Source organism: Gorilla gorilla, chromosome 12, assembly GCF_029281585.2.
Source record: "Gorilla gorilla gorilla isolate KB3781 chromosome 12, NHGRI_mGorGor1-v2.1_pri, whole genome shotgun sequence".
NCBI lineage: Eukaryota > Metazoa > Chordata > Mammalia > Primates > Hominidae > Gorilla > Gorilla gorilla.
Window position 1 is genome coordinate 79,409,229 of NC_073236.2, and position 10,807 is coordinate 79,420,035.

Sequence of the window (10,807 nt, forward strand, 5' to 3'; positions counted from 1 at the left end):
GCAAATGTTCCAGCCTACTTGGTCTCCTGGATTTCCTTGCACATGGCATGTTCATTTCCACCTCAGAGCCCACTTAGGTCAGTGCCTTCATCAGAAGCATTTGTTTTCCATCCATCCCTCCCAACTTCAAGCCCTATGTTGCTTTTTTAAAAAAGCCATTCTTGGAGATTTTCATCTAACTGAGTTTTTCTCTCCCTAATCACTCACAGGTCCCACTGTTTGTCCCACAGATTTTTTTCCATGATGGTCTTTTTAAATTTTTAATTTTTATTATTTATTTAGTTGTTAAATTTTACTTTAACTTCTGGGATACATGTGCAGAACGTGCAGGTTTTTTACATAGGTATACACGTACCATGGTGGTTTGCTGTACGTACCAACCTGTCATCTAGTTTTTAAGCCCCACATGCATTAGGTATTTGTCCTAATGCTCTCCCTCCTCTTGCCCCTGCCCCCTGCCCTACTGTCTTTATGAATTAAGTGAAAAAGTGTGTATTAAGCACTTGTATGTGCTCATTCCTCTGTCCGGTGCTTGAGGGGGCTCCAGAGGAACAGGAGCTGCCAGTGATTGATACACAAGGTGCTGGGTATGAGCCCTTTCCTTCCTGGCTTTATGTGATCAGCAAACATTCCTGTGACCATGGAATTCTACTAGGAAGAGCAATCCTACAGCAGCTTTGGTGCATATGCACAAGGAGACATGCAGAAGGTGCTTCTTGCAGCCTTATTTGTAAAACTGTAGAACAACTTGAATGCCCACTGAGAGGAGAAGGGATAAATAAGTTGCAGTGAATTCATATAGTAAAATCCTATAAATAGTCCTACATATAAGTTGTGGTAAAGTCATATAGTGAATTCCTATACAGCAGTTAAGATGAATTAACTGAAGTTACATGTAATAACTCACCTAAATCTCAGCAAATATGATGTTGAAAAAGAGTGATCAGCTGTAGAAGTGAAAGTACCATATAATACCATTTATATGAAATTTTAAGACCCACTAAACAATGCTGTATATGGATATACACATATTATGTTTCAGTATTAAAATATGCATGGGAATGATATATACCAACGTTGGCAAATTATGCCCATGGCCAAGTCCAGCCCACCACCTGCTTTTGTGTGGCTTGTGAGCTAAGAATGGGTTTTACAATTTTAAATAGTTGAAAAAAAATCAAAAGAAGGACACTCTTTGGTGACAACTGAAAATTATATGAAATTCAAATTCCAGTGTGCATAAATAAAATTTGCTGGAACACCACCATACTTGTTCTTTCACTTATCAACTATGGGTGCCTTTGTACTCCAAGGACAGGGTTGAATACTTGCCACAGACCGTGTGGCCTGCAAAGGTGCAACTACTTACCATCTGGCCCTTTTCAGAAAGTTTTCCAAGTCTTGATCTATATCAAACTTGGGGGAATGGTTGCCTCTGGTAAGGAAAGGAGAGGAATGGAACTGGGGCAGGAGTGCGTCAGTTACAACATTTTATCTCTTAAGCTGCTGGTGGGTTATATATTAATACTTACATTTTGGATGTCTAAAGTATTTTGTAGTTTCAAAAAAAAGTAGAAGACAAACTTCTCACCTCCTAGAAAACCCACAGTAGGTATTATTATGGCTCCCAGTTCACAGTCAGGTATTATTATAACCTAGCCCAACCCAGATTGCCAAAGTTCTATCTCTCTCTCTCTCTCTCTCTCTCACTTTCCACGAGGCAGGCAGCCCCAGGCTCACAGGCCAGCAGCTGAGATGAGAAGACATGGCGTTTTTCAATGACTTCAGCAGACTGTACCGGGAGGATTTGGCTAACTGGGCTTGGATCACTGGCCCCTTCCTGCTGGCAGCCCTTCCTCAGATGAGAAAATTCACAGATGAGAAAGCGAAACTTAGAGGGTGCATGGATAGTGAATGCTGGAAGAGGATTAACCTCAGGACCTTCCATCCCAGCACCTCTGGAGCACTGGCCTGCACTGCCAGTGCTCTTCAGGCCAGCTGGGGAGAAGGGACTGAATGCCAATCTGCTCTGGGATGAACATCTGCCTCCAGGAGACAGTTGTTTAATGAAATTTCCCACCCACGTGATTAGCATCCTCTGAGAGTGAGATGAGTAAAACAGGCTACCACCATCAACATCACCTCTGACTGCACTGCCTAGACAGTAATAACACCCAAGATTTTTATAGAGCTTTCTGTTTCTCAAAGTCATGCCCACTGATTCACTCAGGAACCCGGCAGGAAGCAAGGCAGTCCTGATTGCCCATGTCGTTGAGATGGTAAAAGGGGTATTCTGAGCAACTGTTGAGTTCTTTTACATCCCTGGGATGGCATGGTCACAAAGGCCAGACACCGGGCCTGACTTCAAGGTCACTGTGGCTGCACTACTGAGTGACTGTGGACAAGTCTCACATTCCCTTGAAGACTCAGGAGCCTCCTCTGTAAATTGGAGATGATAATTACTTCCCACCGCATGGGTGTGTTGTGGGGATTAAATGAGATCATACAAGTGGAATGCTGAGCACCAGTCCAGGAAGGCGAGGGGCACGCCCTACATGTCACCTACTGGATCATTGCTGTTTTCAGGGTTCCTATTACCCAAATATCCACCTAGAATTCTTCCCCTGAGTGCTGTTCATCTTCGTCAAGGCTCAGCAATGTTTTGGATGATTCTCCTTTGACATAGCTCTGGTGGTTGTTAATACTAAATGTTTTCCAGCTTACCTATAAGGAAACTGAGTCTTAGGAAGCAATTGCAGGGCCTCTACTTTGTGCATGAGAATGAGTGATGGCTGGGGAAGCCTGGGATTTGGCCTGATGTTCAAGCACTGGCACCTGCCTGCCTTTTCTCTGTAAACATCTGACCCTAGAATGCTCCACCAGGGCGAGACCATCGTCACCAACCAGCAGCTGCATGGTATTTATCAAAGGAGGCATGGTTTCCTTTGCTGTGGCTCTCCACATTCGTGGCAGTTATTCATTTTTGAAGCAGAGGTCACTTTTCTTTCACTGGTGAGGTACTTTGACAAAGACGAAGAAGGGAGACAATGGTAATGATGGTGGAGTCAGGGGGAAGTGGGGATGGGACTGGCATTGGGTTTGAAGGCTGACAGGCCAGATCAAGAAGGCTGACAGTCAGAGGAAGGGGAGGGACTGAGGATAAAATACTTGCTGTGCTCATGTTGTCCAAGAGTTTGCATTCTCTGGTAGTCAGTGATCAAATGAAGCAGGGAGTTTCGTGTTCAAAAGCAGCACCTACAGGTTCTTTATAGAGGCTTGCCAGAAGATGAATGCCTTGGCTAGAATTTGTAGGCAGGCTTATTTAAGTTACAAGTGACAGACACTCAACTCAAACTAATAATAAACAAAAAGGGAATAATTGGCTCATGTAACTGGGAAGTGCAGAGGAATATGGGATACAGGAACAGCTGGATCCAGGGGTTGGCACCAGGTTGTCAGGGTTTTTTTTTTTTTTTTTTTTTTTTGAGACGGAGTCTCGCTCTGTTGCCCAGTTCAGTGGTGCAATCTTGGCTCACTGCAACCTCCACCTCCTGGGTTCATGGGATTTTCCTGCCTCAGCCTCCCGAGTAGCTGGATTACAGGCGTGTGCCACTAGGCCCGGCTAATTTTTGTATTTTTAGCAGAGACGGGGTTTCACCATGTTGGCCAGGCTGGTCTTGAACTCCTGACCTCAGGTGATCCACCCACCTTGGCTTCCCAAAGTGCTGGGATTACAGGTGTGAGCCACTGTGCCCGGCCCAGGCTGTCAGGGTTCTATCTCCCTCTCCCTCTCTCACCTTCCATGAGGCAGGAAGCCCCAGCTCACAGGCCAGCAGCTGAGATAAGAAGTCATGTCCTTTTTCAATGACATCAGCAGACTATACCAGGGAGGGTCTGGCTAACTGGGCCTGGGTCATTGGCCCCTCCCTGCTAGCAGCCCTTCCTCAGGAGAGGAGCTATCTACTATGCAGCACAGGGCAGTACAAGCCTCGGTTCCTCCCTGTCCACCTAGTCATGAAAATGAGGATGGTTTTGGTGGTTAGCATGTTCCCTCTTAACTTGCCTCAGCATCATCTGCAAAAACTAGAAAATATAAGTGTGCATATTTTTAGCTGTTTTTAAATTTGTAAAACTGGAAACTGTTAAGATATTTACTTAGAACAAGAAGACCTACTGTGTCCTGAGTGAAGTTCACTTAAGCTGCCTCACAGTTACTCCTTGAGTCCTCACTATCCCGCAGTCTCCTTTCCGCTGAGTTGGGGTGAGTTCTAACTTCAATTTTGCCTGTGAATATAAATCAAATCTGACCTCCCGTCTCCAGTACATCAAGGGTGTGCTCACAGGGACCTAGAAAATATTATATATGGTCCCCTAGAGCCCAAACCCAAGTTGTCTGGGGACAGAGAAGCAACTTTGGGCCATTCCAGGGAAAAGCTCTGGCCACCCTGTAGTAAATCTTCTCCCTTCCTTTCCTTTCAATGGAGGAGGAAGCTTGTCCTTCGCATGAGCATGAAAAATACTAAATTTGGACTTTTTGGAGGTTTTCATTTAAGAAGTAGGGTCTATATATTTGGCTCAAGTCTTGCCGGCTGCCCTATTTTCATAGTCCCAGGATCAATATGAGGTTAGTCCATTTATCTTCTGGAAAAATGTTGTGGCTGGGCTATGTGGCTCACGCCTGTAATTCCAGCACTTTGGGAGGCCAAGGTGGGTGGATCACTTGAGATCAGGAGTTCCAGACTGGCCTGGGCAATGTGGGGACATTCTGACTCTACGAGAAATAGAAAAATTAGGCATAATGGCACATATATTGTGGTCCTAGCTGCTTGGGAGGCTGAGCTGGCAGGATTGCTTGAGGTCGGGAGGTTGAGGCTATAGGGAGCTGTGATCGTGCCACTGTACTCCAGTCTGTGTGACAGAGTGAGACCCTGTCTCCAAAAAAAAAAAAAAAAAAAAAAAGAAGAAAAGAAAAATGTCTTGTAGTCTTGCAGAATCTTCGTGTGATCTTGCTTTGAGGCTATTAGAAAGTTCTTTCATACCCTTCCCCTGTGCTTGGCTGGAAGCCTTTTCCCCTAATTTTGGCACCTCCACCTTGAGTCACCTTGGAGTAGGTGGGAAGTGTTTTCCTTTCACAGGTTGGCCACACAACTGCCTCATCTCCTGTCCTGCACGAGGGCCACCACAGCTATCCCCTTTCCTTTCCTTTCCTTTCCTTTCCTTTCCTTTCCTTTCCTTTCCTTTCCTTTCCTTTCTTTTCCTTTCTTTTCCTTTCCTTTCCTTTCCTTTTCCCTTTCCTTTTCTCTCTTCTCTCTTCTCTCCTCTCCTCTCCTCTCTTCTCCTCTCCTCTTCTTTTCTTTTCTTTTTGAGATGGAGTCTCACTCTGTGGCCCAGGCTGGAGTGCAGTGGCACGATCTCAGCTCATTGCAACTTCTGACTGCCAGGTTCAAGTGATTCTCCTGCCTCAGCCTCCCTAGTAGCTGGATTATAGGCATGCGCCACCATGCCCGGCAAATTTTGGTGTTTGTAGTAGAGATGGGGTTTCACCATGTTGGTCAGGCTGGTCTCGAACTCCTGACCTCAAGTGATCCATCTGCCTCAGCTTCTCAAAGTGCTGGGATTACAGGCGTGAGTCACCGCGCCTGGCCCAGATTGTTCTATCTCCCTCTCCCCTATCACTTTCCATGAGGCAGGCAGCCCCAGGCCCATAGGCCAGCAGCTGAGATGAGAAGACATGGCCTTCTTCAATGACATCAGCAGACTGTACTAGGGAGGGTCTGACTAACTGGGCCTGGGTCACTGGCCCCTCCTTGCCAGCAGCCCTTCCTCAGGAGAAGAGCTGTCTACTGTGCAGCACAGGGCAATACCAGCCTCAGGTCCTCTCTGTCCAAGGATTTAGTTGGCTTCAGGGAAGGCCCTTGTAATGACCTGAAGATGGAAATGAAGAGGTCAACTTCACCAGCACTAGCCACCTGTCCAGAATGTCTCAGCTTGTGTTTCTTCCTTTAAGATTCAGAAGGGTAAAAGGGGGCCACCAAACCTCATTTGGAGGGTCTGTCATTCTTTGCTGTTACTAGCCACTTCTCTGGAACACTTGTGTCCCTGTGTTAGTTAGATGCTTGCAGTTTAATGGGACTATGGCATAATCCCATTGCTTTAGGTGATGGGGGATTATTGGAAGGACACCCTGGGAGGTGGGGAGGAACAGTAAATCTTCTCAGCAGTCACAGCTGGGCTTCACCGAGAACTGGAGTATCATCCATGGCCATATAGGATTTGACAGGAGTTTGTGTAATCTAGTAAATAAAACCCCATGTTCCATAATCAAACTGCTGGGTTCAAATTGCAACTCTGCCCTTTACCACTGTGTCACCTTTCTAGCCTCAGTTTCCTACCATCTATACAGTGGTGACAATAATAGCACTGACCATGTGGGGTTCCTTGTCAAGGTTCGGTGAGATCCTGTGCACAAGGACCTAACAGTGCCAGGCAAAAAGTTATGCTCAATGAGTATTGTTGTCAACTGTGGCTCCATGGACACTGTTATTATGAATACTTGTTATTAACAGGGGCTTTGCCCCACAAAAGTAAGTCTATTTTTGTCCACTCTGGTGTTGGGGAGTTGGAGTGCTGGCTACTCTTTTCTGTTCTGTCACATGTACCATTACTCTTTGACGACAGCTCCCCATGTCTCAGTCAGATGTCCTAATAGAAGATCTGATTGGCTCTGCCAGGTGTTATCTAGTTTTGGGCAGCCCTACTGGGCACGTGGGGCCCTAATGTTCACACTGGGCCACCTTTTTGGCCTGTTTGCAGCCTATGAATTACCCCCTTGTTTGGTGGATTATGGCCAGAACAGTCTATAATTGAGAATCCCCTCAGACTCTGGGCAGAAAGGCATCTTGCAGAGCCGTTCCAATGCCACACCTCTAGAGTGTCATCCCCTAGAATGTCACCCTGGAAAGACTCTGCAAGATGCCTTGTTAACCATCGTGGACCCTGTTAACCATTGTGGGCTAGCATGGTTCTACAAAGACACCTGTGCTCTGCTAGTGAGGGCCCTAACCCATCTCACCCCCTATGGATCCCTCCCTGATTCTGCTGGGATTCCTGCTCACTTTTCCTCTCACATGTTCCCAGCCTCGAGCAAAAATGAGGTATCTGTATTGGAAGCTAGAAATGCTGAGTTTTGAAGCAAATTCTTTGGGTAGGGGGTCCCCTCATAGCAATGCCTCTGGAGTAAGGGGATAAAGACAGAAGGATGACTGACAGGTTTCCTAGGGAGCCCCAGTTCTCTTAACTGAGTGTCTTTCCCCAAGATGGCCTTTCCCTCATGGGGGTAAATGGGGTGCCTGGCGTGGCTGGAGAAGTCTGCTGGTTCTCCCACTGACTAGTGAAGGAGCAGAGAGGGCAGCTGTGCACAGGTTTCTGGACTGGCCTCTTGGAGACCCTTTCAGGGGCTGCCTCTGGAAGATTCACTCCTAGGCTCTCAGAAGATCTGAGGTAGGCTGTTAGCTGAAGCTCCAGAATCCCCTTTCTTTTATTTCTTCAGCAAAGTCCCAGCCTGTTGACCTTTGGGTCCCAGTGCTGAGCCCAGCTCTAGATTTATCTACCCCGCTGGGGCCAAATGCCTGACTTGTTAGCCATGCCGAATGGTTTTATTTGTTTCTGTTGTGCATTTTTATCATTTTTGTTCATGTGCCTGGAGGCTTTCCTTAGAAAATGATGGATGCGTTTTCATAAATCAAAACATAAATGAGAAAGTACATAAAGGCAAAAAATAGACCCAAGTCTGGAATTTGCCACTAGGAGCTGCTAGCTATTTCCCAGGGAGAATGCCCTTTTTGATTTTACAATGTCAGATCCTGACTTATTTCACAGAGTACAATTTTCAGAGCACTTCCTCATACTACTGGCCACAGTAATAATGATGACAATCCCAACCGTGCCTGGTATGGTGCTGAATGCTTTTGATACATTATCACACTTAATTCTTACAACAGTCTGAGGAGCCAGGTTCTTTCACTATCCCCATTGTAAAGATGAGTAAAGAGAGGTCCAAATGATTTTGTTACTTAACCAAGTTCCCATCTCTGGTAAAAAGTGGGATTAAAATGCAGGTTTCTCATGTTCTCGACGGACAGATACCTTGGACTCCCTTTTCATTGCTTGCCGGAGGTGTGTAAGGGTGGTGGGTTGTAGCTTCTCCTGCCAGCTCTGCTGGAAAGCAGGTGGCTGGGAGTGGTAGGGGCAGCTTTTAGTTGGAGGGGCTCATAGAGAGAGTCTGTTCTCATCAGCTCTGTTCACAGAGTGCCCCTGAGCAGAACACCAGCCTTGCTGGGTGGCACATTAGCGCAGTGCCTAATGTCACGACGCCTTAGACAATGTCACTGTCACCACTAGCAGGAACCTGCCCCCTCCACTCTGCAACTTTCCTGTTTCATCACCCTTGAGCTATGAGGGTGTCCTCTAGCTATGAGCCAGAGGGTGTCCTCTAGGACCTAGCCACAGGGTAGGAGTCTGATACAAACCAGAAGACAACTGGTGAGAATTCCACATATTTCCTTTATTAGTCACAAATCCACTGGTTGTACGTGGTAGAATTATCACTGGGACCAGCTTAAGAAGAAAGGAGGGCTGGGTGTTTATTGGTTCATGTGATCAGAGCATAAAGTGCTTTTTTTTTTTTTTTTTCCTGTTGGGGAAAATCCTAGTTTCCCTGTTCAGTCTCATGCCAATCCTTGGGCCAATCAGAGGGAGGGGGAAACTGTCCAGTTCAGTTCATGAGCCCTTTTCTCTGGCAGAAGGATGGGTAACTATGATTTTTTGTGTGCTAGAACTGCAAAATCAGAGTTAGGGGGCAAGATGCCCACGAAAGAGGAGGCTGCTCTTCTTGTACACAGTTTGGTAAATGTCTAGGACATTTTCTATTGCTTTTCTTCTATTCTATACCTCCCTTCTTTGTCTGGGATATCATACACCTGGCCTGAGTCAAGATGCTGACATAAGTCTCTGGTGAACTTCTGAACAGTTCCACTCCTTGTTCTTTCCAGGGTGCCCCATCCCATCTTAGGGCATCTAGGCTCAGATCCTGTCTTTGCTCAGGCTTGGAGACCTCAAGTGATGTCACTAGGAACTATCCAGGATTGTAGAGGGGCTTTCAGCCCACAGAGTTTCTAACTGGCCACATTTGGAATTTTCCATTTAGCAGGACTTTCCCTCTGTGAACATCTGGTAGGACCCAAATCCTATCCCAATTCTGTGTTCTTTTTCAGACTTTCTGAACACTAAAAACATCTGTAGTTTTGCAAAAGGTTCTTTCACAATTTTATGATTGTAAATAGGCTAATTAGCCCAATCACTTGTTATTTTGTCATCTGCGTGGCACCACCTGGCCCTGGAGTATGTATCTCTCTGAGTACTAGGCAACGAGCAGAGCAGATGACCACCCTGACGAGACTTTGAATTAGGAATCTCATGACCCTGCCTTGGAACTCTGGCAGGGAAGTCCTCTCCTTCTTGATAGGAAAGGACGAAGGTTTGGGCACTTTCTAAAACAAATTTTTATTATTATTATTTTTAAAGCATGAATGCAGTTCCCCACTACCACAAATTATGCAGTCAGGTTTCCCACATTTGGGGAAATTGCAGGGGGTCAGCACATCCGGTGTGAAATGGATAAGCCTCATCCTCGGAAAACCACCTTTGTGGTCATGGTACCTCCCCTGCCAGTAAGTATATCTAAGAAAAATATTTTTAACAACAACTTAAAAAAGAAAACAAAACAAATTTCTGGTAACTACCATGTAACTCCATGGTAAATGATTCTCTCTCTGCTTCCTACCAGGTGACCCCAGTACCCAATGGTCTATCAGGTACTTGGTTCTGCCCAAGAAGCAATTCGGAGCTTTGCTAGGTTCCTTCTTGTAGTGTTCCAATCTGTCTTTCGCACTTGATCTTGTCTCTTCGGAGATGTCATAAACTCTCTAAGGATGGGAAGCCTATCTCCTATTTCTCTTTGTTAGGCATATGGTAGGCATTGATAAGTCTTCCTTGGCTAGGGAGCTATAATTGTAAGAGAGAGAGTGTGTGTGTGTGTGTGTGTGTGTGTTTTGGGGTGGGGACAGGGTTGGCAACTACAAGCAAATACTCTGAGATCCCTCTAGCCCTGATCTATTGGGAATACCTAAATCATATGTATGCAAGTTTTAATTCTTGGGTGAGGGGCTGTTTCCTAACTCTGCTGATTTCTAACTGCCCCTTTCCTGTAATTGCTGGGTCAATGCAAGTTCTCAGCTGCGCATTGGAAATGCCACTGCTTTCCATCACAGTGATGAATTTACATGGGAAAAACCTGAGGCCAAAGAGTTCTGGCTCTTACTCAGAGCCTTCCTACCAGTCACCTCCCAAAGTAAAAGAATAGTAACATACCTGACCTGTTCTTCTGGCTTCTCTAAAGCCAGATTCCAGCCTTGGTTAGGTTTCTGTTCATTTGGAAAATATCTGTATGAAATGTAGGTGCATGTCATGGAGGGGGCAGTGGGGAGTGAGTGAAGTGAGTCAGAAGGGAAGAGGAGAGCTCTCTCCCCCTGACCCTGCCGCCGCCTGCTTTCTTCCAGTGAGTCTAAATGGATTTGTGGGATCTGATGTGGCCGCATGAAGACGTGTCTCTGAAAAAGCAAAATGTCAGTGTTTTGAGGCCTTTCCGTTGGGGAGGGAGGGAACACGGTGGTCACTGGTTGTTCTCCTTAGGCCAGACAGGAGGAAAGGGAAGTATGTGTGAGTCTCTGATAATTCTCTTCTCTTTCTT

At 46.0% G+C, this 10,807-nt stretch overlaps 1 non-coding gene across 1 annotated transcript; it reads right to left on the reverse strand.

Moving 5' to 3' along the window:
- Positions 1-9,577: 9,577 nt before the first annotated feature.
- Positions 9,578-9,736, reverse strand: LOC115933659 (U1 spliceosomal RNA). Its single transcript, XR_004069523.1, has one exon. It is a non-coding gene; the product is annotated as a U1 spliceosomal RNA (small nuclear RNA).
- Between the last annotated feature and the right edge of the window lie 1,071 nt (positions 9,737-10,807).